Source organism: Meleagris gallopavo, chromosome 1 (assembly GCF_905368555.1).
Source record: "Meleagris gallopavo chromosome 1, MGAL_WU_HG_1.1, whole genome shotgun sequence".
In the NCBI taxonomy this organism is placed as follows: Eukaryota; Metazoa; Chordata; class Aves; order Galliformes; family Phasianidae; genus Meleagris; species Meleagris gallopavo.
The window spans coordinates 153,178,855-153,202,289 of NC_139404.1; the positions used below are offsets into that span (position 1 = coordinate 153,178,855).

The 23,435-nt window shown below is 39.8% G+C and overlaps 1 long non-coding RNA gene across 2 annotated transcripts; it reads right to left on the minus strand.

The window, feature by feature from the left end:
* Positions 1-311: 311 nt before the first annotated feature.
* Positions 312-17,107, minus strand: LOC109364136 (uncharacterized). 2 transcript variants are annotated; one of them, XR_014880943.1, is made up of 8 exons: positions 16,996-17,107; positions 14,414-14,482; positions 10,941-11,025; positions 10,611-10,836; positions 6,786-8,532; positions 4,470-4,529; positions 3,302-3,353; positions 312-1,911 (listed from the first exon to the last, which is right to left on the minus strand). It is a non-coding gene; the product is annotated as an uncharacterized LOC109364136 (long non-coding RNA). The 2 variants fall into 2 exon arrangements; XR_014880942.1 differs by having other exon boundaries at positions 4,470-8,532.
* Positions 17,108-23,435: the final 6,328 nt, after the last annotated feature.

Here is a 23,435-nt window from a genome sequence, read left to right on the forward strand (position 1 = left end):
GCCCCAAGCTTTATTTCTGGCACAATACAGAAGCAGTTCCCTGAAAATTTACTAACTTCCTTCTGGGTAGAATCAGTTGAAAATCTTCCAATTAAAAAAAAACCTTGGAAAAAAAAAGAAGAAAAAAAAAAAAGCACAAAACTTTCTATCAGATTCTCAGGATAAAGAAATTTCATCCTGAAGAAAAAGACAGGAAGAAAGAAGAGAACAAAGAGGGGGAAAAAGAAAGGAAAGAAAAAGAAAGCTGGAAGAAAAGCCCTGATTTAAAAGCATTTTGATTATGCTGTTTTTTTTGTTTTTTGTTTTACATATTTTTCCAATCGGAATGTACTGCAGTTTGCTATTAAAGACATACTGTACTTTTGTATATACATATTAATCACATCCATCTCCAAAGATTTGACTTTTATAACAGAAATAACAGTATAGGCCTAAACTTTTTTTTTTTTTTAAATATTCAATTATGTTCTAAATTGTTGCAGGATGGAGCTAGCTTCAAATTTTCATTTTTTTCCCTGTATTTCCTATGGAATGCTATTTTGTATTTTCATGATGCTCATTGCTATAGATCTCTGAATGTCTCACACTATTAATTACAGTGATTCTACAAAACACCTTGATTTTTGAAACTTACTTTACAAGTCAATGAAGCTAAGAAAGGATTCGTAGAATCATTTAATCTTTTGAGTTGGAAGGGAGATTTAAAAGCCATCTAGTCCAACTTCCCTTTAAAGAACAGGGATACCCAGAACTAGATCACGTTGCTCAGAGCCTGGTCCAGCCTGACTTTGAATGTCTCCGGGGACAGAACTTCTACTACCTCCCTGAGCAATCTGTTCCAATGCCTCAACAGTCTTACTGTAAAAAAGTTTGTCCTTATATCCAACCTAAATTTTCTCTCCTTTACTTTGAAACTATTTTCCTTTGTCCTGTCTCAACAGATCCCACTAAAGAGTCTGCTCTTTTCTTTCTTATAGCGCCTTTTTAGATACTGAAAGGTCATTATCAGGTCTCCTCAGAGCCTTCTCTTCTCCAGGCTGAACAGACACTGCTCTCTCAGCCCATTCTCACAGGGAAGGTGTCCCATCTCTTGAATGATTTTTGTGGCCCTCCTCTGGGCATGCTCCGACAGGTCTGTGTCTGTCCTGTACTGAGGACTCCACATCTGGATGCAGTAGTCCATGTGAGGTCTCTCCAATGCAGAGTAAAGGGGCAGGATCACATCCCTCAACCTGCTGGCCACGCTTCTTTTGACGCAGCTCAGGATACAGTTGGCTTTCTAGGCTGCAAGGGCACACTGCTGGCTCATGTCCAGCTTCCCATCCACCTCAAGTCCTTTTTGGCAGGCTTGTGCACCATCTTTATATCTCCCAGCTTGTCTTCATGGCAGAGTTTGCCACAACGCAAGTGCAAGATCCGGCACTTGAATTTATTGAACCCCATAAGACTCATCTGGGCCCACTGCTTGGTGGTCTCTCATAGGTAGACATAGGTCTCTCTGGGTGGCATCCTGTTCCTTGAGTATGTCAACTGCATCATACAGCTTGGTGTCACCTACAAACTTGCTGAGAGTACACTCAATCCCACTGTTGATGCCGTTGATGACGATGTTAAAGAGCACTGGTCCCAGTACTGACACCCAAGGGACACCACTCATCACTGGTCTCCATCCAGACACTGAGCCATTGAACACAACTCTCTGGATACAATTTCATAACCAGTTCTTCATTCACTGAATAGTCCACTTGTCAAATCCACATCTTTCCAATTTCGAGAGAAGGATTTTACAAGGGACTGTGTCAAAAGTCTTAATGAAGTCCAGATAGATGACATCAGTGGCTCTTCCCTTGTCTACTAACAGTTACACCACCACTGATGCAGTTATGTCACATGCCGCTGTAACCTGAATATCTAGGAAAAAAAAGAAACTTGTAAACATGAAGACTATTTTAAATGACCTCATAACAATCAACATGAACATCTTCCTAACTATAACCATTTTTCACACACCGGCTACAATGAAAGCCAATGAAGCCAGCTCCAGTTGGAAATAGAACTTATTATTCCCCTCACTGCCTCCATAAATTAAGTCATCATTAAGAAATGAAATAGTGCAGAAAAATATGAGGTAGTATTTCTGCATTAGATCACAGCAAAACAGTCATGGTCCTCCTGCAAAATCAAAATGGTAACACTTAGATATTACTACTCATTAAAACCAGTCTGAAGAACAAAGTGAAATACGAACTGGAACAAGCTCTTTATCAGTCTTCTTTTGCTATGAAATAAATAAACTTTTATCTTTCCATGCATTGTGCTGCAATGTTTGCAACTGAATTGTGAAGTACGAAGAACTTGACATTACTGTTACATCTACTGAAAAGCTTTGTCAGACCTAGAGCTTTTCCACTCTATAGCCTGTCTGCAGTGCAACACACCTTCAAGCTACACAGCTAGTTTCTTAAGCCTTCCAGAAAGTTGCCTTTTAACAGCACTTTAACAACAGAAATTTGGAAATATTCACATAACACTTAGTTTCATTTGAATGCTGCAGTTTAAGGGAGATGACAAAATGAGCAATTGGTCCCTGCAATAAGACATAAACAATGACTACCCAACAAGGACAAATGTTAACATGAAGTCATGGTACCAGTGAACCACCAGTATATTGCTTGTAAATGGATTTATTATGAAACAGTACTACTGACTGCTTCATAGATTACTTTGTGTAGCTATGTTTTACTCTTGGATAAGCACTGCTGTCTGGAAAAGTGATTAGGGATTGCTGGTTTGAAACTGTCCATCTATCAACATAAGTCGTGCCCATTTTTAGTCACATACATTCAAAACTTCTGCTGAAGTGTACTGAGCTCAGGCATTGAAGTTGAGGGCAAAATATTGTCCCAGAGACAACTGGTGGGGGAAAAAAAAAAGCGCCTTGTTAAATGCTGTAAAGATAAATGTGCTTTGCAAAGTTGCAATGGAAATCAGTTACTGTGAATACTGCAGTAAATGAATTAGCTGAATCCCCGGATGTATAAAATGTCTCTTTCGCTACTTCAGAAAGTTCTACTGTGAGTCTGAAAACTGGTAAAAGTTTTCACAGCATGGTTATGGATGTTTAATCGCCAAGTGCCACAAAGGCACCAGGAAGCTATCTGGTTGTTACGATTAGTCACTCTGCATCAGTTCTAACTGACAGGCACAATGAGAATGGGAACCAATGAAGCAAGAAGTTTACTTGGTTTGCTGAAGAAGGCAGGGAGAAAAAAGAAGTTTCCTGTCATTTCACATAGATTACCTTTCAGTCACTGGGAGATTGTCCAAATGTTTCCAGTCATTCTTTATGTAACCTGGATCATCACCAAACCAAAAGCAGAAAGCAATTACAGGGTGAGAGACATAAAGGCCAAATCAAACAAAATGTGACATATAATATACGCGCTATACAATGTCACTGCTTTCTTACTCTTGCTGGAGGTGTTTATTCAGAACTCTGTAGCATATCTGACCAAAAATAAATTCACCATATGATGTTGTCTGACCAGAGGTCTTGTTACCAAGTTACACACAATTCCTGATACAGCACAGTTGACTGTTATTTTGATACACCACTATTGTGGAGAAAAATGTTAAGAAATGCCAAGAACAATTTCTAGCTGATTCCTCACATGCCCACTTCCTTCGTATTTTTCATGAATCCTTGAAGTATTAGAAATGCCTAGCATCTATTTTAGGACTTCCATCCTCCCACCAGAAATAAATTCAGGAACGTATCAGTGTGGGTTTCTAAAGGCCAATTCATTTAGCTAAAGGAAACAAAACCTCATGTTTCTATGTTGACTCTAATCCTATACAGTGATGTTCTCTCCTTGGAATTTACATTCTTGGAATTTACATGCTCAGAACCAGATAACACTATACTGGTAAAAAAGTGAAATGACACGAGGGAGATGGCCATTCAAACATGTTAGAAAGATTTCTAGATAATATTACAAAGCAAACAAACAAACAAAACAAAATAAATATAGGAGCAGTAAAAATAAGAGCTGATTATAATTAAGAATTGAATGCCATGTGTAGCCCAAAGCTAGTCTACATTTTTCATTAAGTTGTTCAAGGAAGTATAAAAATCAAAAACATTCAAGTAGATTTGAATGTAATTTCAATATAACAGACATTACTGGTTCCATTGATATTCCCATTCTAAATGAAGGAGCTTGTTTTACAGCATTTTATAAGAGCCTGAAAGACTTTTATTAATAGCCAAAGTGTTTTCAGGTATACAGTTGCAATATTCATATACGCACACAAAGCTTGTGGGGAGAATTCACCCAAGGGTATGTGTCTGGATATAAATAAACAGTGGCACACTCTTTGATCAGCCAAGTGCGTCCTGAGACAGAGCACAATTCAATTACCAGCAATTGATCCCTGCCCCCAAAACTCCCCTGGTCTCCTGAACATACCTTACAATCTTGCATGAAAATGGCCTGGAATTCAGCAGGGCCCAGGAGCAGAGGCAGAAACTGTGGGACGCCCAATGTGCAACCACCAATACAGCACAGAGATATATAAGTGTTTGGCATAAATCACAGGTAACATTTCACGATGCAGGCACAAGAGTGAGAGCAGGCAGAACAGAGATACATCAGTACACATATAGGGATGTAATTATTATTCCAAAGGGGATTCTGAACATCAGGAAGTCATTAGATGTGAGGACAGCTTCTTTGTTTTTCTTGCAAAACTCTACCATAATACACAAACTAAATCTGATTGGAAATGACAGGATATTTTTTCTGACAATCCCAGCCTTTATCCTCTATATGTGTATGGTTTCTTCTATACCACTTTTGTGAGTATTGAAGGAAGATATGGAGAAAACTCTGAGTTAAAAGATAGGATATTTTTTTCAATGGAACAAACTGTAAGTTAAGTCTGTTTCTGGTTTTGTATCAAGCTTTGAGTCTCTTCAATATTATTCTGTAGCTTTCATTAATAGATATTGCAACATACTCTGTTATTTACAGGGATCCTTAGATGCTAAAAAAAAAAAGTGTGAACCTTAAAATATAAAACATTCCTTCAGCTAATAAATTGTCTCTTAATTAAAAAAATTTTTAATTGTTTTAGCTTATTTTCTGATGTATTATCAGTTCCAGAATTTAGTAGTTGAAACAAGTAGATTTTAAGAATATATTTTAATTTCAGCAATGGTAAATGACTAAAGAGAGAAGAAAAAAAAAAAACTGCACTAAATAAATCATTATGAAACTACACTGATTTACCTGTTGCCAAAATTCTCCTTAAGACCCAGTATCAGTAACCTTGCATTGTGTAAATGTAGATATATATTTATTGCAATACCTTCTCCTAAACATATCCAAGACTTTCCTATTTAAGACTAACTTAGTTTGCCCATGCTTTTATTTTAATGGAAAAACAAACAAACTTCACCAAATGTTTAGTTTCTTCAAGCAATCCTCATTTTCAGTTCTTCCCTTCTGCAAGTTCGGCCTTTTTTTTCCTCACACAGAAGCAGCCTGCTCTGTTCCCCATGTGGATAATTAGCATTATTTGAGATGCACTACGTACCACATCTAGCCTTCAGCTTCTGCACTAGGAGGGGCAGAGATCTTTTCTACGTTCTGTCTTATACACACCTCTCCCACTGGAATGGCTCAGAAAATCTAAGGAATCTCAAATAGCTTAAATTGGCAGTGTTTGGCAACAGGTTATAAATCCCTGCACTCAATGAACCTTGCAGTACAGTTCAGACTTCCTGGTTCTGGAAGGTCACTCCAGTCTCCTGCCATTGTTTACTATAATTTGCTTTATGTTATTCTGCCTTGCTCCCAGCTGCCATTCATCTGTTGAATGACTGTTCATCTCTTGAAGGTCCTATGTCACACCTACCAAGCCTCTGCAGATAACTTAGGCATCCTAATGCATCTCAGTAATCACCAGTGTTTGGACCAGTTGAGTCAAGCTCAAGTCATCACCTTCAGGCTTCATTCTCTGCATTGAATTCATCTTTCTCAATTATCAGTTAGATACTCTGGGCTCAATTCAGTCTCTTAAACATCTAGTGCTTTTTGAGATAGGGATATCTGGGATATTTGAGGCATCTTCACAGGGCTGGCAAGTATGGAACCAGTCCTTTGGGACAAGGCCTACACACTTTTGGAAGACACTGAAGGCAAGATATGTAATCTCAAATGACTGTATTCAGATGAGTGAACCAAAGAATAGTTCACATGAAGATATACCATCGTTAAGATCTGTAATGTGAGTCATAATCAATTTCTTAACTTCACTGAGTTACCTACTTTTCTTTCTTCTGGAAATAAACTGGTACTTTTTTGGACAACTATTTCCTCATCCCTAGGTCACTAACTAAAATAAATTAGGGGAATCATATCGTGGAATTGGTTTTTTCTTGCCACCAGCTCTGGTGAGAGATTGGATGACAATCTGAGATGTTGATGTAGAACATAGTTCATAAAACAGTGATAGAATGTTAGAATGACAGAACTGTGGAATGATTCAGGATTGAAGGACCTTAAAGTTCATCTAGTTCCAACCTCCCTGCTGTAGGCAGAGTTGCCATCCACTAAATATCAGGCTACCCAAGGACTCAACCACCCTGGCCTTGAACACCAGGGATGGCACTTCCCCAGCTTCTCTGGGCAACCTGTGCCAGTGCCTCAAAACTCTCTGAGTAAAACAATTCCTTCCAATATTTAATCTAAATCTCTCCTCATTTAGTTTAAAAGCATTACCTGCTGACCTGGGCTCCTCAGTACAAGAAAGACATCGAGAACCTGGAGTGCATCCAAAGAAGAGCAACAAAGCTGGTGAGGGGTCTGGAAAACAAGTCTTATGAAGAGCAGTTAAGAGAATAGGAATTGCTTAGTCTGGAGAAGAGGAAGCTCAGGGGAGATCTTACTGCTTTCTATAACTTCCTGAAAGGAGATTGTGGTGAGGTGGGGGTCGGCCTCTTCTCCTGCATAATTCGTAATACGATTAGAGTGAATGGCCTCAAGTTGTGCCAGGGAAGAGTCAGGTTGGACATTAGGAAAAATTTATTCTCCATAACAGTGGTCAGACACTGTAATGAGCTGCCCAGGGAGGGGGTGGAGACACCATCCCTTGAGGCATTCAAGAAATATTTAGATGTTATACTAAGAGACATGGTTTAGTGGGGAAATATTGGTGGTAGGTGGATGGTTGGTCTGGATGGTTTCCAACCTTGGTGATTCTATGATTCTATCACTATCTGTCTGTGTAAAAGCCAGTCTCCTTCCTGCAGCTCCCGTTAAGTCATGGAAGGCTGTAATCTATTGAGGTCTACTAACTACAGAGACAAGACTTCTGGTTCAGTAAGTCCTTGATTTGAAATGTGCTGGATACCAACGAAGCATTAAAGATCTCTGCCATGTGTTTGCCCTCTCTTTAACTTTCCCCTAGACATCCAGTATTGACCTCTGCTAGAGACAAGATGTTGAATGATTCCGTATTCTGATCTAATCCAGGGCAACATTTGTGTGTTCTTACTGTAATTTTTATTTCTGTAAATCTGCTTGTTCCATCCCTGAAGAACCATCATCTTTAGTATTTCTGAAGCTTGCTCCAGTTCTAGTAATTTGCCATCGCTCTCTCACTGCAAGTAATAGCTGTCTACAGAAAAAAAAAACAAAACCCAAAACCTTTCATGAAAGAAAGAGTCAGCATACATGGTTATAAAGAGTAAGTATATTGGGTAGGCATAGTTCTTGAGAATACTTTTCTGTAAGAAAAAAAACGACACAGTGGTGGTTTGTTTTATGGTACTGTAAAAAGTGATTGTGAAGTAGAAAAGGCTAGCAACACTTGTATGTATATTTCTTTCTTGGTTAAGAAAATGCCATTATGAAAATAAAATGCATGAAGCACCCGCAGTTGGATTAAGAACTTCAGCAACCTGATCTCTGCAGTGATGGAACCAGTTTTCAGCAAACCTTTAAAGTAACCCAAGGTATCTTAGTAATCATGCAATGACTTAGGAACTTAAAATACCACAACAGGGAGTGGAATTATGGTGGGTTAAATGGTTGAGATGACTTTTCTGGTGGACTCTTCACACTCTCAGCTCTTAAACCACATTACTTTAATTTTCAAGTATGCTGAGCTATCAAATCAGTAACTGAAAACCATGAGAAAAAATTATGTTTCCTATCATTCAGGCAAACAGCTTTTTTTTTTCAGTTTGAACTCTCAGATACTGAAAATTTACAAACAGATGATAGACTTCAATCATCTCATAAGAAAATGTTATACCTGGTCATTTGACAAAAAGAATTCATGACAAAAAGGAAAAGAATATCTGATAATTTTTATAAGTGACTGAATAAACTTACTGCATGAATGGTAAAGGATCCAAATTAGCAGCAGATGCAGAGAGTTATTCCATTATTTGGTAAGTAGACATCTAATGGATGGAAGTCTAGCATACCGTGGAGGATGTTGATCAAATCTCTAAATGAATACCTAAAAATGATAATGAATTTGAGTCAAAATGGCATACACGAGTCTTACTGCTTTGTCCGAGTCCCAGTACTCCTTGTGCCTTCAGATTAAGGACTCTCAATGTAGTACTCAATATAAACAGGCTCTCAAAGTGTTGTTTTGTTGTTATTAATTGTTTTACATACTTAATTCTTTCTCAGAGAGGTGAATTGTGCCCACCGGATCGAAGCTCAGAGAAAGGACATGATTAAAAGACTGAAGCACTGCTGCTAATAGCAAGGAAAGACAATTCATAGGTATCCAGTTTAAAGAAGGAACAACATACAGTCTGAATCCAGCAAATGCACCAGGAGGGACAAAGGAAAATGTCAGTGCTGGGGTCTATTCAGACTTAGGAAGATGAAAAACATGTGAGTTGAGATTAAAGTAACTGTTTAAAGATGCTCAGTAATTGCATAATTAAAAAAATAAACACTTCAGGATCACATTAAACTTTTTCATTGACCAATATTTATCACTGTAGTTACAGGCATTTCTAATAAAATGAAGTGCAATGCTCTCAAAAGCTCACATTCATATTATATATCTTTAGGTGTCTGAACATGTTAACTTGAAACTTATTTGAGCTGCAGTTCCTTTACAGCTGTGAAGTAGCTCAGACAAAATCTGACCAACTAAAAATGGCGGAGCAGATCCCAAGTGAGGCTGTATGCATAATTTACAGAATTCATAAAGATAATGCCACCCTTATACTGCATATCCAGTCTAAGAACTGTAGGGACATGGGCTTTAACACCTTTCATGCCTGATTCAGAGCAACCATCTGAGCACCCTGGGAAAATGTCCTAACTGGTTTGATTCAGTGGCATTCTGGCTTAGACTTTGCTACTTCTCTGTCTTGAACATTTTATTTTGCATAAATTACACATTCAGTGGTGTGTGAGAACTCAGAAAGGTTAGGACTTGCAAATCCTCAGATCAGGGAGACTATATGTTTGTTTTATAAGCCTTATAGAATATTAAAACACAGTTTAAAAAAAAAAAAGAAAAACAACAAATAACTACAGAGTTAACTAAGGGATGAAGTGCAACTCCTCGATGTTGCGGCTGGTACATATCTAATATTTTTATCCTGTTTGGAAAAAACATGTATATACAAGTTGTCATAGATTTGCCGTTTTTAACATGAATTGACAAATATCTGTGGACATCCCATTGCTGTCTTCCCTCTGAAGGATAAGCAATCAACCCTTCAGCAAGGGCTACTTTGCAAAGGTCATTACAAGCCTTGGGTTTAAAAAGAAGCCCCTTACACTAAAGTGATTCAGTGTGAGGGACATACAATCTGTATACACAAACAGAAGTACAATAGGGGCTCTCAGAATCTTTCAGTGTTTTTCACTCCAGCTTCTCCAAAACAAATATTGAAATTTCTAACACTGTCAAATTGAGGGTTCAAGAAAGCAGCGACTAAATCTTCTGTGTTATATGCAGCATCAATTTTGAAAGCTGTTTGCCTCTAGATCTCTAACCTATATTAAGACATATAGTCTTAATGTCAGACTATATATACAACAGTCCCTAGAGTAAGGGGTATGGTCATACAAGCCCAGTATGTGCTTCACGCTTACTACATTTGTTCATTACACATTTCCAGTCTGAACACAATAGCATAAAGAACAGTTATGGGGTGTAAGTAATTGTTTGTGGATTTTTCCCATTCCACATATCCCAGAATACTGAACCAGCTCCAGGAAAACAGGAGTTTGCCAAAACATTAGTTCAAGCAGGTGGTTCCAATTCATAGGATCTTTACCTTCGCTATGCTTCAGAGGTTCTTGGAACAAAAAAAAACCCTCACATGCCTACATTGGCAAGTGTAGGATATAAAAGGCAGATGTTATTCTCACCTCCACCCACTGAAATCTTTTTGCCAGATTAGCTAGTATCAGAACTATTAGTCAGCTTCTCAACCAGCCACATGGGAAGGCAGTTATAATAAGGCAGCTATAAGCCATGTACTGCCACTTATCTTTGTGCCTTTTACTGGGAAAGGAAAAAAAAAAAAGAAATGAGTCAGAACAATGGCAATTTCTTACCTGCTAATTTGTTTCTCCACATGACATAATATGCAAGTCCAAACACTAGCTGAAACTCCTCCTGACAGCAGATGGACACAGGGAAAATACAAAGCCCTTGGGGCGTCAGATTCAAAATGCAGAGTGAGGATCTGTTTGGCAAAGCTCAGACCCAAAATTCTTAGAACAATGAAGGGGAAAAATGTATTTCAGAATGTGCAGCAGAAAATTTTCAGGAAAATAAATTCTGCAAAGAAGAGATACTATGATTTTACAGGCAATTTGCTAATAAAAAAAAAAAAAGCACACTAAACTAATTATTCATGGAAGCACTGCACAATTGATACTTACCTTCTGTCCTCCGTCTCTCTGTAAACACTCTGATTGCAAGGCTGGTCTGTGTCCCTCCTGCTGTTGTTTTTACTTCCAGCTTTGTCTGGACATAGGGTTAATAACATACAGTTTTGTTATTCCTTGATAATTTCTTACTCAGATGCACATGACACATGGCCAGCCCACTTAAGCAGGACCAGTAACCAAATAGCAGACCACCTTGTAATGTGATTAAAGCTTATCACAAAGTCATGTGACAATGAAAGATGACTGGATATTTACGAAAGGACTGAGCCTGATCAGAGTGATGCCATCTCTCACTTATTTTGAAGCCACAAGCATGTGCTGGAAGACCAAAACCTAGGACAACACTTCTAACAAAAACAGTTTGATGGGCATTAGATACAATGTGGTTTTGCAACATCATGCATACATGCAACATCTCCATGCCTCTGCCTTCCAAACCTACGCTAAGCAGCTTCTTCAGAGGAATAAGCTACCCCTCAACAACGTCAAGAAGAGAGCACTGAAAGCCAAGTGGTAAGAAATACTGGCATTGTAAGCTCATTCAGACCTATCCCTTTGTAGAACTTAGATTAGTCAGGGCTATAGAAAAGCTTTTCTGTCTTTTGAAGGGATATTTTCCTGATTCTTATTTGAAGAAATGTATCAAAACTCACATTCTTTGCCGTTGTTGCTAAAATGCAATCAGATGTTTTTCACACAGAGGGTGGTGGCGCACTGGAACAGGTTGCCCAAGGATGTTGTGGATAACCATCTTGACAAGCAGATTGAGCGCACCCTTAGTAAGTTTGCAGACAACACCAACTAGGAGGGAGTTTTGATCTGCCTGTGTGTTTGCACATGTGTGTGCATGCACGTATAAGTGCTTGGCATCAAAGCACCACTGCCTCCTTTTCAGCTGTATTTCAGAGGAAAGCATTCATAAGGTATGCTCTAGAATTATCTAATAGATTGAGTCCTTTGAGGCTTTGTAGATGGAGCATAGCCTGTGTTCCCAACTCTCCCCTTACATTAGAAAAAAGGAAGGCATTAAGCTGCTTAATTTAGCGCAAAGTGTCTCAAGAACTTCACCATCTGACAGAAAAGTATCTAATCAAACTAGGCAGCAGACAAACAACTGGCTTTTGGATCACTGTCCCACGCTCAGGCAAGATAATCCCACCTAAGACCCACTTGTAGATGCTTCAAGTCTTTTACTGGCTTCAGCCCTGTGAAGGTATCTATAGCAGTTGTGACTTCAAGCTGATGTTGATGTGAAAAGGTGAAAAGTTTGGAGGATGTTCAAGTGTCTGACTTAAACATTTCACCAGGAAAAGTGCGTTCTCTCATGGCATGAGAGCATAAGGTTGAGTTGCTTCTCTGAGTCCTAAAATTTAAAGAGTCTCAAAAGCCTGACAAGATTCTCATAAAATATTGAAAAGTATAAAAAGATGACCTGACTTTCCATCACATAAAAGTCATCTGAAGGCAGAAGAAGTCTTTTTAATTTTCAGAGGAAAAAAAGATGGAAGAATAAGAGAAATTCTAAAACTGTCAGAATGTTTCTCTAAGGGAACAGAAATAAAGAAAGGTCATAAAGAAAAGAGATGATGGGGAATCTCTGCAAGTCTTTGCAACGTTCATTGGGTACACGTATGGGAGAAGATGGGTCTTGTTCCATGCTCATACTCAATCAATTTTAAGTTTCATTGGGTCAAAATGTCTTAATGCATATCTGAGATGCCTTCAATGTGTATCAGATTTTCTTTCTCTGTGCTGCTTTCTTAGAAAAGTGTCATTTTCTTGTTAGTTTTCCTGAATTTACTCCCAATATCTGTATATCTGTTTTTACTGTTATTCTCCAATGTATCAAACTGGTTTTCCTTTATACTTCTGTTTTTTCTTCATACTTCTCTAAAGATTCTGTGATTCTATTTCCAGTCCTTCCCTAAATAAAACCACTCATTTAATGCTTTTAGCCTTCTACCTTGATCCTATGATCAACCTTTAACTTCAGAGAACAGTAAGATTTCTGCCACTCGCACTTTCAGTTTCTTAAATGGCACTCACATTATCTTTCCCACATTTTTTTTCCCATTTGCACTCTATACCAGTAAAGACTCTGGAAAAGAGAAGTATTAGACAGCTCTGAGTTTCTAGAAAAGGTTGAGGCTGTATATCTTTTTTTTTTTTCCTTTTTTTTTTTTCCCTCTGGGAAGAAAGAAACGAAACTTTAGAAGAGGTATTTTTCTCAGAAAATGTTTGAAGAATTACATTTGTGGAAGTAATTCACAAGAAAAGACCTTCAGACAAGCTGAATGCATAGACTGGCTGTCACTCCAATAGAAGTGGGTCTCCCTCAGGTCCAAGGCGGTAGCTGACAGTGCTGCATAGCAGTCTTAAAGAGTGCTGGTCACCAGTGTTTAGGCAAGTAAATTAAGCCTGTAGGGCTTAACTTCAAGTATGCCTGCAGGACACAACACCTGAATCAAAGAACCTAAGCACAGATGTCCTAATGAGAGCAAGGTGCCTTGTCAGTGCAGTCACTGGAGACTTAGCTGAGAAAATGGAAGGATCTACTTCAGAATGCAAACTCATTTGAGTGTACTAGGTTAGATTTAGTTGCCTAAATGTGGCTTTCTGAGCCATTTGAGTTGCCCTGGTTAATCCTGCCTGGCCTTCAATGGCCTGTCCAACGTCATGAGTCCCTAAGAAACCATACATCATGTTGCATCTGAATGCCTGCTTTCAGTGTATTAAAGTGCAAGGTTCAAATGGCTCCTGTGGAGTAACCTGAATCCATTGTCTGTAATGGAAAGTTAAGATACCTCAGTCACATTTTCATAGCTAAACCTCTGTGCTTGAAGCCAAAGCTGAACTTCACTCTAGGGGACTGTCTTTGAAATGCAGTGTACAGAAAAAAAGAACTGTCCCTCTTTTAGAGTGGAAACATTAAAGACACTCTCAAATACCCTGGGAATCATAGAATATAGATAATTCATTTCTGTACTTATTTCTCAGAGTTCAAACCCCGTTTTGAAATGCTGGGAATAAGCAGTATGTCTCCAGTAAGGCTCTGACATTCTTTCTCCCTTCTGTTTCTGCCTTCCTTATGATCCCATCAGCATCGTGGCTGGATCTTCTCTGAGTTCCTCTCAACTTCTTCCAATGCTGCTCCCCCCTCCCTATCACACCCCACGCATTCCTATTACCCACTACTGTAATATCCTCTTTTTCCAGAGTATCACAGAAAAGAATTTCAAGCATGACACAAGGTGCTTTTAATAAGTACTGTTCTCACAAAGGAACACCATCCAAGTATCATCATGAGCACTGACTGAATCCTTACTGGTATTTTTTCCAAATGTATCTAAGATTTTAGGTGGATATTCCAAGCTATACTTCAGATAATATTGCTGACCAGCAAAGCAGTAAAAACAACTGTATTTATTCAAAATTCAAATATCATTTTGTCTTACAGGACTTACCAAAGCAGTGTGCCTTCCTAATACTGGTTCCATCTCCTCACGTTGGTTCATCTACAGCAGTTGTTTAAGCTGTTGGAGGGAATACAGTGAAAAACTGAAATGACAGCACAGAATCAAAAGTTTTTTAAACTCCCAGTGCTCTTCTTTAATCCTCTCCTTTGGTCATCTTTCAATCATTTTGCAAAATAGTTAGTTATTTGCTAAATAGAATAGGACACGCTGCAAGGCACAACCAGCAAGACAGTTGGGGGTAGTTGTTTTTTTTTTTTTAAATACAAACGGTCCCTAAAATCATTTTCTTCAGAAATCAGGCAGTGGGAATTAGCTGACATCACCCTCAGTAACACTCTGGATCATGTATTTCAATAAACAGCAATATCTTCATAGAATTAGTATTCTGGGATCATTAAGTATTATGTAATGTAAATTACATGATAGAGTAAGCCACGAGATACTATAAAAGCACATAGAAAAGCAATGCCGCTCACTTTATGATTGCACATTCATAACATCCTTCTTTCAAAAGATTCATAACCCACTCTTAAACTAAGCTGCTTGTTCTTTGTATGACAGCAAAATTCCAAAAGACATTAATTTATGCTACTTAGGTCTAGTCTTATTTCTGCTGCCCTCCAACTTGTTAAAATGTACAGCTACTATCTTATGTCCAGCTTTGTGTTACATAGTTTGCTAAACCAGAAACTTACCCAACAAATAATCTCATGGGAATCAAAGAATCATACAATGGCCTGGGTTGAAAAGGACCACAATGATCATCTAGTTTCAATCCCCCTGCTATGTGCAGGGTCACCAATCACTAGACCAGGCTGCCCAGAGCCACATCCAGCCTAGCCTTGAATGCCTCCAGGGATGGGGCATCCACAACCTCCTAGGGCAACCTGTTCTAGTGCGTCACCACCCTCTGGGTAAAAAACTTCCTCCTAATATCTAACTTAAATCTCCCGTCTCAGTTTAAAACCATTCCCCCTTGTTCTATCACTATCCACCCATGTAAACAGTGAAATTGTAAAATTGTGAGTACGCAATTCAGTTCAGAAGGCAGCTATTTTTTTGTTCCCTTCCACTTTATTTTCAGATTATTGTGATTAACCTTACATAGAAAGAAAATGCAGTAAATATCAAAGCAACTACATAAAGCCAGCAATGTGCATTTGTGAATACATTGCGTGAAGGGTAGGATGATCTTTCAAGGTCCCTTCCAATCCCTGACATACTGTGATTCTGTGGAGGCCTCAGTACAAATACCCCACTCCAGGATGCCTAGAGGGAGAGCACAGCAGCTCTGAGCAGATATCCAGCACCACTGATAAGCAGTACTCAGCCTGGGCCATCCGCACCAAGCACAGGTGCCTGCTGTTTCCAGGAGGAAGGCATGTCCCTCACAATGTGAGTGCATCTGCCAGCAGAGCATTTGCCAGGGGAGCAGCACGCAGGTGACGCAAATATCACCAGGGCTGTTATTTTTGTGTCAGCCCTCCCACTGCGTTAATTCAGCACAGGAAAAGGGAAGCAATGCTTTCCTAGCGTTCACATGGCAGAGCTATGGAAGCAGAAACGCAGCTGTGTGCCCACGGCCTGGGGGGAAAGCCTTTTGCTCGCAGACGCTGAGGACGGCTCGGAAAGCAGCGCGCAGGTGCTGGGACCGCCGCCATCTCCTCTGTCTGCTGAACACGGGGACCCGCCGCTGCCCGAGCTGCTACTCCCGGCTCTCATCGCAGCGGGCCAACGGCAGCGGAGCCAAGAGTCGCGGGGCCGAGCAGCGCTAAGTGACGGGACAGGGCAGGGCGGCCGCCGCCCCGCAGGCCGCCGGCCCCGTAGTTGCCATGGCAACCCGCGGACGGCTGAGCGGCCTAACGGCTGCCTGGGGTCGGCGGGCAAGCCGGCGAGAGGAGGCGGGGCTGGCAGGGCTGCGGGGGGGTGGGGCTCATTGATATGCGCGGCGCCTCAGCGCGGTACTGGGGTGGACAAAGACGGGTTTCATCCGGCGGTAGGGCCGCGCACACAAGTCGGCCTTGTTCTGGGCGGCAGATGTGCGGCGGGGGCGGGCTGTTCTCCGCTTTCCCGCCCTTCCGTCCTCCTGTTGTGGGGAGAGGCCGTGGGTGAGGTCGGCCCGGCGGCGGGGCCCGGCTGGGAAGGCTGCCCAGGGAAATGAGGCGCGGCTCGGCCGGCAGGTGTCCCCGGCGGCTAGGAGGTGTGCCGTGGGACGATTTAACAAATAAATAAATAAGGAGTACTGACAGTACTTAATTTAGAAACAAGATGAGGTTGTGTGGTGCTGTTTTTTTCTTTTTCCTCTCGTGGCCAGAAGCCAAAGCTCTCCCAGTGAATACCTCTGGCAGAATGGAAAAAGCTGCCGTGTTTAATTAATGTTAGTCCCGTCCGCGGCAAGAGAAGAAAGAAATATTCCCGTTCTTTTAGCTGTGGAAAAGCCACGGTAGACATGTTGAGCCCAGCCCTCCTGCCTGCCTCCCTCCTCCCTTCTGTGCATCACATATACAGGCAGCACACGGACACAAAGGAAAAGGGGAGAGCAGGGAAAACATTTCTGAGCAATTAATTACCTAAGCAATTGGATACGGTGCTGTAGGGCACCCTGGGTATAGCTTTCCTCCTAGGAATTCCAGTGGCAGAGGTAGCCTTTGCAGTAACCCCTCTCTGAACCACGCCTCATTTAGTACACTGACCCACCCAGCAATGAAACGTGTTTGTCCAGAGCACGCACAGAGCAGAGCTGGTAGCATTTGTAATGCACTGGGATCCAGGATTCATAAAGCCACGTGCTTGTGCATAAAGATGTTAAAATCTCACTATGTATCTCTAGATATCTAATTCTCTCTAAATGCACGGAAGCAATAGATATAAATCAGACAGTAGGTCAACCTCCTTTTCAGCTGCCTGCTTTCCTGTTCCTATACTGTTTCAAAAATTTTTTTATTGTATTTCTGTACAAGACACAAATCTATGCTACGTTGGTATAAACATCAGCATTCATACTGAGACTTGCAGGTACGAAAGAAAATATGTTTGTACTAGTTGTAATCATAGAATCAGAATCATAGAATGGCCTGGGTTGAAAAGGACCTCAAAGATCTTCTAGTTTCAACCCCCTTGCTATGTGTAGGGCCACTAACCACCAGACCAGGCTGCCCAGAGCCACATCCAGCCTGGCCTTGAATGCCTTCAGGGATGAGACATCCTCAACCTCCTTGGGCAACCTGTTGTCACCCTCTGTGTGAAAAACTTCCTCCTAATATCTAATCTAATTGTTGAAGATGTTGCAATGAATAATATATGATCATTTAGATTTTTCAGGGCATTGCTTTCTGTTCAGGTACCAAAGTCTGAGTTCTGTCTTAACTATAAAACATTCAGTTTTCCTGATGGCTTTGCTTTATTGCAGGTCTGCTCTGTGACTGAGAGCCTTATATTTTTGAAAGGATTATTTTTCTCTTATGGGAAAAGTCTGCTGCAAATTTTAAGATGATGTTACACTTCTTTTCTTGGCCTTCATTCCAGTTACACCTTTTCTTTATGTGCATAGAGTCTGTCGTAATTTATTACTTAAGTTAGTTATAGCTTTTCGATGAAGCTAGAAGGGCATATAGAAAATATCTTACCAATGTATTAGCATGGAAATGCAGTTCCAAACAGTAGGAACACAGTGATCTCAAGCAATACTTGGCAAAGGAAGTCACTGTGTTTAAACCTGACCATGGCTTAATTTCACAGTCCCTGCTTAAGTGTTAAAAATTTTCAAATTGAAGTACTCAATAGGCTACCAAGTCTGAAAATGAAGTCAGAATTTGTAAGGGAGGATGCACTGCTCGCAGCACAGCACTTTTATTTAACACTCAATTATGAAGCTGTGCACAGAGAGGCTTCTGAGATTGTTGCTATTAGAAACTGAGCCCAAATCACCGGGGTTGTGGTCGGGCTGCCATTGCCACTCTGCCTCTGTTCCCTGCCTTTCTGCTTGCTGACTGACCTCACTATGCCTGGCTGAGCCGGCCAGGGGTGCTCCATGTTTTACACGGCAGGGCCAAAACATCTCAGGTGTGAGGGCTGGTGCCGTTCTCGTGGACGAGGGTTTTTTGGTTTGCTGAAATCCTGTCAGCTGTCACTTAACATCACCAAGTATCATGTAACAAATACAAAAGCTACATGACAGTGGGAGTGTCTCCTTTGCTACTAATTTAGGCTGAAAGTTTCCATTTACTTCTTGCTGTTGTGAAAAGAGAGCTCTATTGACCTATTTTGACACCCAGCCAGAGAGGTGACTAAATCAGCAAGAAGCTGACAATTTTTGTTTCCAAATTCACCCACCAGAAACTTTATATTAAATACCGTACTTTGTTTGAACTGAAAAGCTGTCATTTCAGTGCTCTTATTCACCATTGACCACAGCATTATGTATTTCACATAGTATTTAGGAGACATACTATTAGCCTTCATTATCATATTCACTGTACAAAATTATTGCATATGTAAGCCTGACAAAAAAATCTGGTGTATTTTCATTACATTACACAGTAGCACTTAACAATCTTTAGTGCAAAGATTATCATAGATTTGCTTGTTTTCCTCCTCTGCATCCCAGGCAGAGCCTGATCCTTCACTACACAAGGCCTTTGAGGTTATGCAGTTGATTTCAAAACCAGGAGCAAATATTCAGGCCTCTTAATTCTACATGTCATGGAGCATGTCCCAAGATGGGAGCCATGCAGGAAAAGTGGGATCTAATCCTGAGTTAATTCTCCTGGGAGTAACTGATCCTCAGGATGACTTCCATAGGCACAGCTTCCAAAGGTGCTGAGCGCTGATTCAGAGCAGCACAGCAGCAGTTCTGCAAACCAGCCAAGGAGTCATAGCTCTAAGCAGCAAGGTATAGGGAAATGCTTTGTAGAAACAGTCGAGTAGCAGGAGGTTACCACCTTTAGTCTGGATTGTCAGTAGGTCAGATTGGATCATTGTTGGCATGCTGCGGTGCTGCCTCAGTTTTCTTTCCCATCAGTTCGGCCATGCAGGATTCCATTCAGCAGCATTTTTGCTGTTATGAGAAGAGAAATTTGAGCTGGGTTGTCAACAGTGCTGACTGCATGGGGATTTTTTCCCCAGTAGGTATAAACATCAGTTAGACACTGGAGCTCCCTCCCTATCAATCATTTGAAAATCTCCCTCTGCATGATGTTGTGTGGCCTCAGGGCTAGAGCAGAAGCTGGCCACTACTTCAGTGTGATCCACATGGGAAAACTTCTGCTGAGGTTCCCTTGTCAGGGAAGGAGCTCTTTAAACCTTGCATTCATTACCCTTTTAAAGAACTGTACCACATTTAGTCTGAATGTGTAACTAAGCCTTGCATTACAAGGACAGACATAAACTTTGCCTAGCCTACTTTTTGAACAAAAGTAAGCGTCTTGATTGGTACTAGGGGCAGAAGAATCTCTGCCTTCAGTACCTAGATAAACACACATTATGACTGATGTGGATGTTAAGAAAAGTATGAAAAATTTTATTGTAAAGTTGAATTTGTTATTGAATGTGAGATGACAGTAATTATTTTTAACAATACTTCAAAACTGTTTTTTAAAGAAAATGTAGGAGTTCAAATATGTCTGACATTTGCAAGTCAGAAGCAATACTGCTGATTGACAAAAACAGCAGTTTTAAAAAATAATCTTCAAATGCAGTATCTAAAAATGCTGAAATTATCGTAAACAAATCTAAGCATAAGGATAGAAAGTTAAAGAACTGAAAAGAAATTTAGTGGAGATATGGTGAGCATAGCCACTGATGTAACTTTTGGTGAGATAAAATATTATAAAGAGAATAGAGCAAGAAAAAGCTTGCCATTTCAGATATCCTCTTTTCAGTAGCAAGCTCAAAATCCATATATTGCCTTTTGTTTTCATGGTTGGAACAAGTATTTTTCAAAATAATATCTTTCTGCTGCAAACAGTGTGTTTACAATAAATGTCATCCACACCTTAACTGTCTTTGTTTGCAATATGATTTTAAACAAATGAAACTTTTCCAGTGTTTTGAAGTTTTGGCAGACTGCGAAGGCCTAAGGTTGTACACCTCCCATGTGGTATCTGCAGTAGTTGAGAAGCCAGAGCACAAGCAAGGCTCACTAAATGTGTGTCTGTCGTCTTTATAAGTTTTGTCCCTGGCTATTTAGTACAGCACTGACCAGTATGTCAGAAATATCTCAGGAATATTATGGAAATCAGTAGTATTATCAGAGTTGTGGTTCACAACAATAGAAATGCTTGGAACCCAATCTGCTAAACCATGCACTATGTTTTCAAACATAGTGCATGCATTCTTATCACTTCAGATTACCTTGCCATATTTTTAAATGTAACCTTTTAAGGTAACTGAGAATTAAGCTTCTAAGCTCTCAGAATGTCATAATTTGTTTAATTTATACAATAATAATTAACATACCTTGTTGTTTCAAGAGAACGCTTTACTCACCTACAAGAATATGACTGATTGAAAGAATTTAAAATGTATGTTTCCCTGAAAGCTGAGGCCTGTCTTTAGGACTTCTTGGGAAACTTCATCTATTGGCAACTGGCTCCTTCCTTCCTTGCATGTAAAATCTGCCCTTATAGCATTACATTCCCAGTTCTTAACAAACTTTTTTGGCTCCTCATGGGGGCAACTTGAACAGTCTTCAAACTCATATTCAAACTGCATTTGAAGAGCCAGACAGCAAGAGATTTACTCCTCCCTCCAAAGAAGATGCAAAATTACTTTTTCAAGGCTAGCTTGCTGAAGTACTTGCTTAGAAGTGTAACACTGAAAGGAAAGCATACTTCCATAGTGTGCATATTCTCCAGTGTTTCTTACATAAAGTCTTCTTAAAAACTTTTCTGGAGCAGTTGATGTATGTGTCACACCAGAACTGGAGACAAGGAAGTAAATAGCCATGCTTCAGCCTGTAAGCCAGAAAGCCTGGACATGTACAGAAGAGAGTTCCTTTGTTGTCTTTTTGTAGCAGTTGTCAGGTGCTCACCCAATACTCAAGTCACCTTTTTGGCTGGAGTGACTAAGTGCCCACTGCAGCTTTTTTGTCTCCCCAGCACAACTCAGCCTTCAGAAATCTAATTATGACAGCAAACAGGAACTTGACAGAAAAGTGATTGAGTTTGCAAAGGTTAATTTTAATGAAAAAACTTACGGTACTGAGCAATCTTTTCTGATATGTGAGACTCACATATAGTGGGTAAGTGGTAGGAGGAAGAAAACTTTGAGTGTCTTTCAAGCCAACGGGTTTGATCATGAGAAATCTTTGGCTCCAAGTTTGGGTTTTGTTTAAAGTAAATATGTTTCTGGCAAGGCAGGCTTTGTAAATGAGGAAGTCATTTTCTGACACTTGCACTGGTGTCATTTTCTAACACTAACGAGTGCATCTCCAACACGTGTGCAATCCTCAGATTCTCTTTTACAATATGCAAGAGTCAAATAAGAATATTGAAATGAGCAAAGTTATTATGATTTTACTGGAATACCTGAGAATATAATGTGGCCAACTTAATTATCTGTACCTGCATCAGTTAGCATACACTAACTGATGCTTTCTAAGTTTGAAGTAAAGAACTGTGTAATTGCCTTATATTTGTTACAGATGTTCTGAAAGTGTTTGTAGAACATACTGGAAATTTCTCAGGCAATCCAAAGTTTCAAGTTCTTTGAGTTTCTCTTGGATTATGTGAGAAGAATGATCTAAAAGCATGCACTGAATTATTAACCCTGTTGGTGAGATAGGTTTTGGATAGCTTAATTTATATTGAGTACATCTCTATTAAGAGGTGTCATCACAGAAATAAATTTGGCTTGTTCTTCTGTAAGAAGACACAGAGCTTTGAGCTAAGCTATCAGATGCAGACCCAGCCTTTGTGATTTTTGGGGGGAGATACTACAGTAAGTGTCTAGTATATTCATGTTACAAGATGAGCTAATTGGGAGAGATTTTTAAGATTTTTTTTTTTAATAGAAACCAGTATTTAATATTAGCTTACATATTTATATAATTGGCTATGTAAGTAAAGCAAAAAGCATACATTAATATTTAAAAACAGAACACTGACATTCAACTAAAGGGAATGCTGCTGCTTCTGTAAGCCACTGCAAAGTTATATTTGGGCCAGTTACAACAACTGTGAGAGCTAGCCAGGCTTTTCCTAGACATCATTCACATATACTCCAGACAGGAATAGAAAGGTATCAGTGCTTCTCTTAGTAGCAGTCAGGATCTCAGAGTAGTCTTTGCATTGTTACACAGTGCTGGAGAGGCAGGTGTGATTTTGCTGAATTAGCATGGACAGGTTCCTCTGAAACCATTCGTGTCAAAACAATTTCTGAAACACCAAGACAAGAAATTAAACTGGGATTCAGCAGATTAAGGGACATACAATCGTATAAACACGACAGGAGAGAAAAATGTGATTTAATTAGTTTTTATGATTTAAGTTGGCTGCCAGATTGTGCTTGACAATCTATACTCATTCCTAATGTCAGGCTGACCTTAATGTGTTTTTATCATGAATTCTTGTTGACAACGTACACCATCTGCACAGTAAAATCCTGCTATTAACCACAATCACAAAGGGTGATTTTATAGTACATACAGTAGATGGAATATCATTTGGTCATATGGGTTTTTGTGAAAGAGCTCCATATTTTACACCTGCTTGTAGTTACTGTCATATATACTGAACTATGAAATCTTGCTGAAGCACATTTCAAAAATAATACTACTGTGAATTCCAGTGCAGAAGGCACTTGCTAGCTTTTGTGATAATCAAACATTAAAATAATTTCTGTTATTTTAACAGATGCAGCAATGTACTTGAAAATGTATTTCCATTTCCATACATGCCTTTCTTTGTTCAAAAGGGCACACTGTCTGAACAAACAGAAACTTAGAAAGTTGAAGTAGTGAGAACTGTGGGCAGTGCAGTGCTATCACAAAGCTGTGTCTGGATAACCAAGG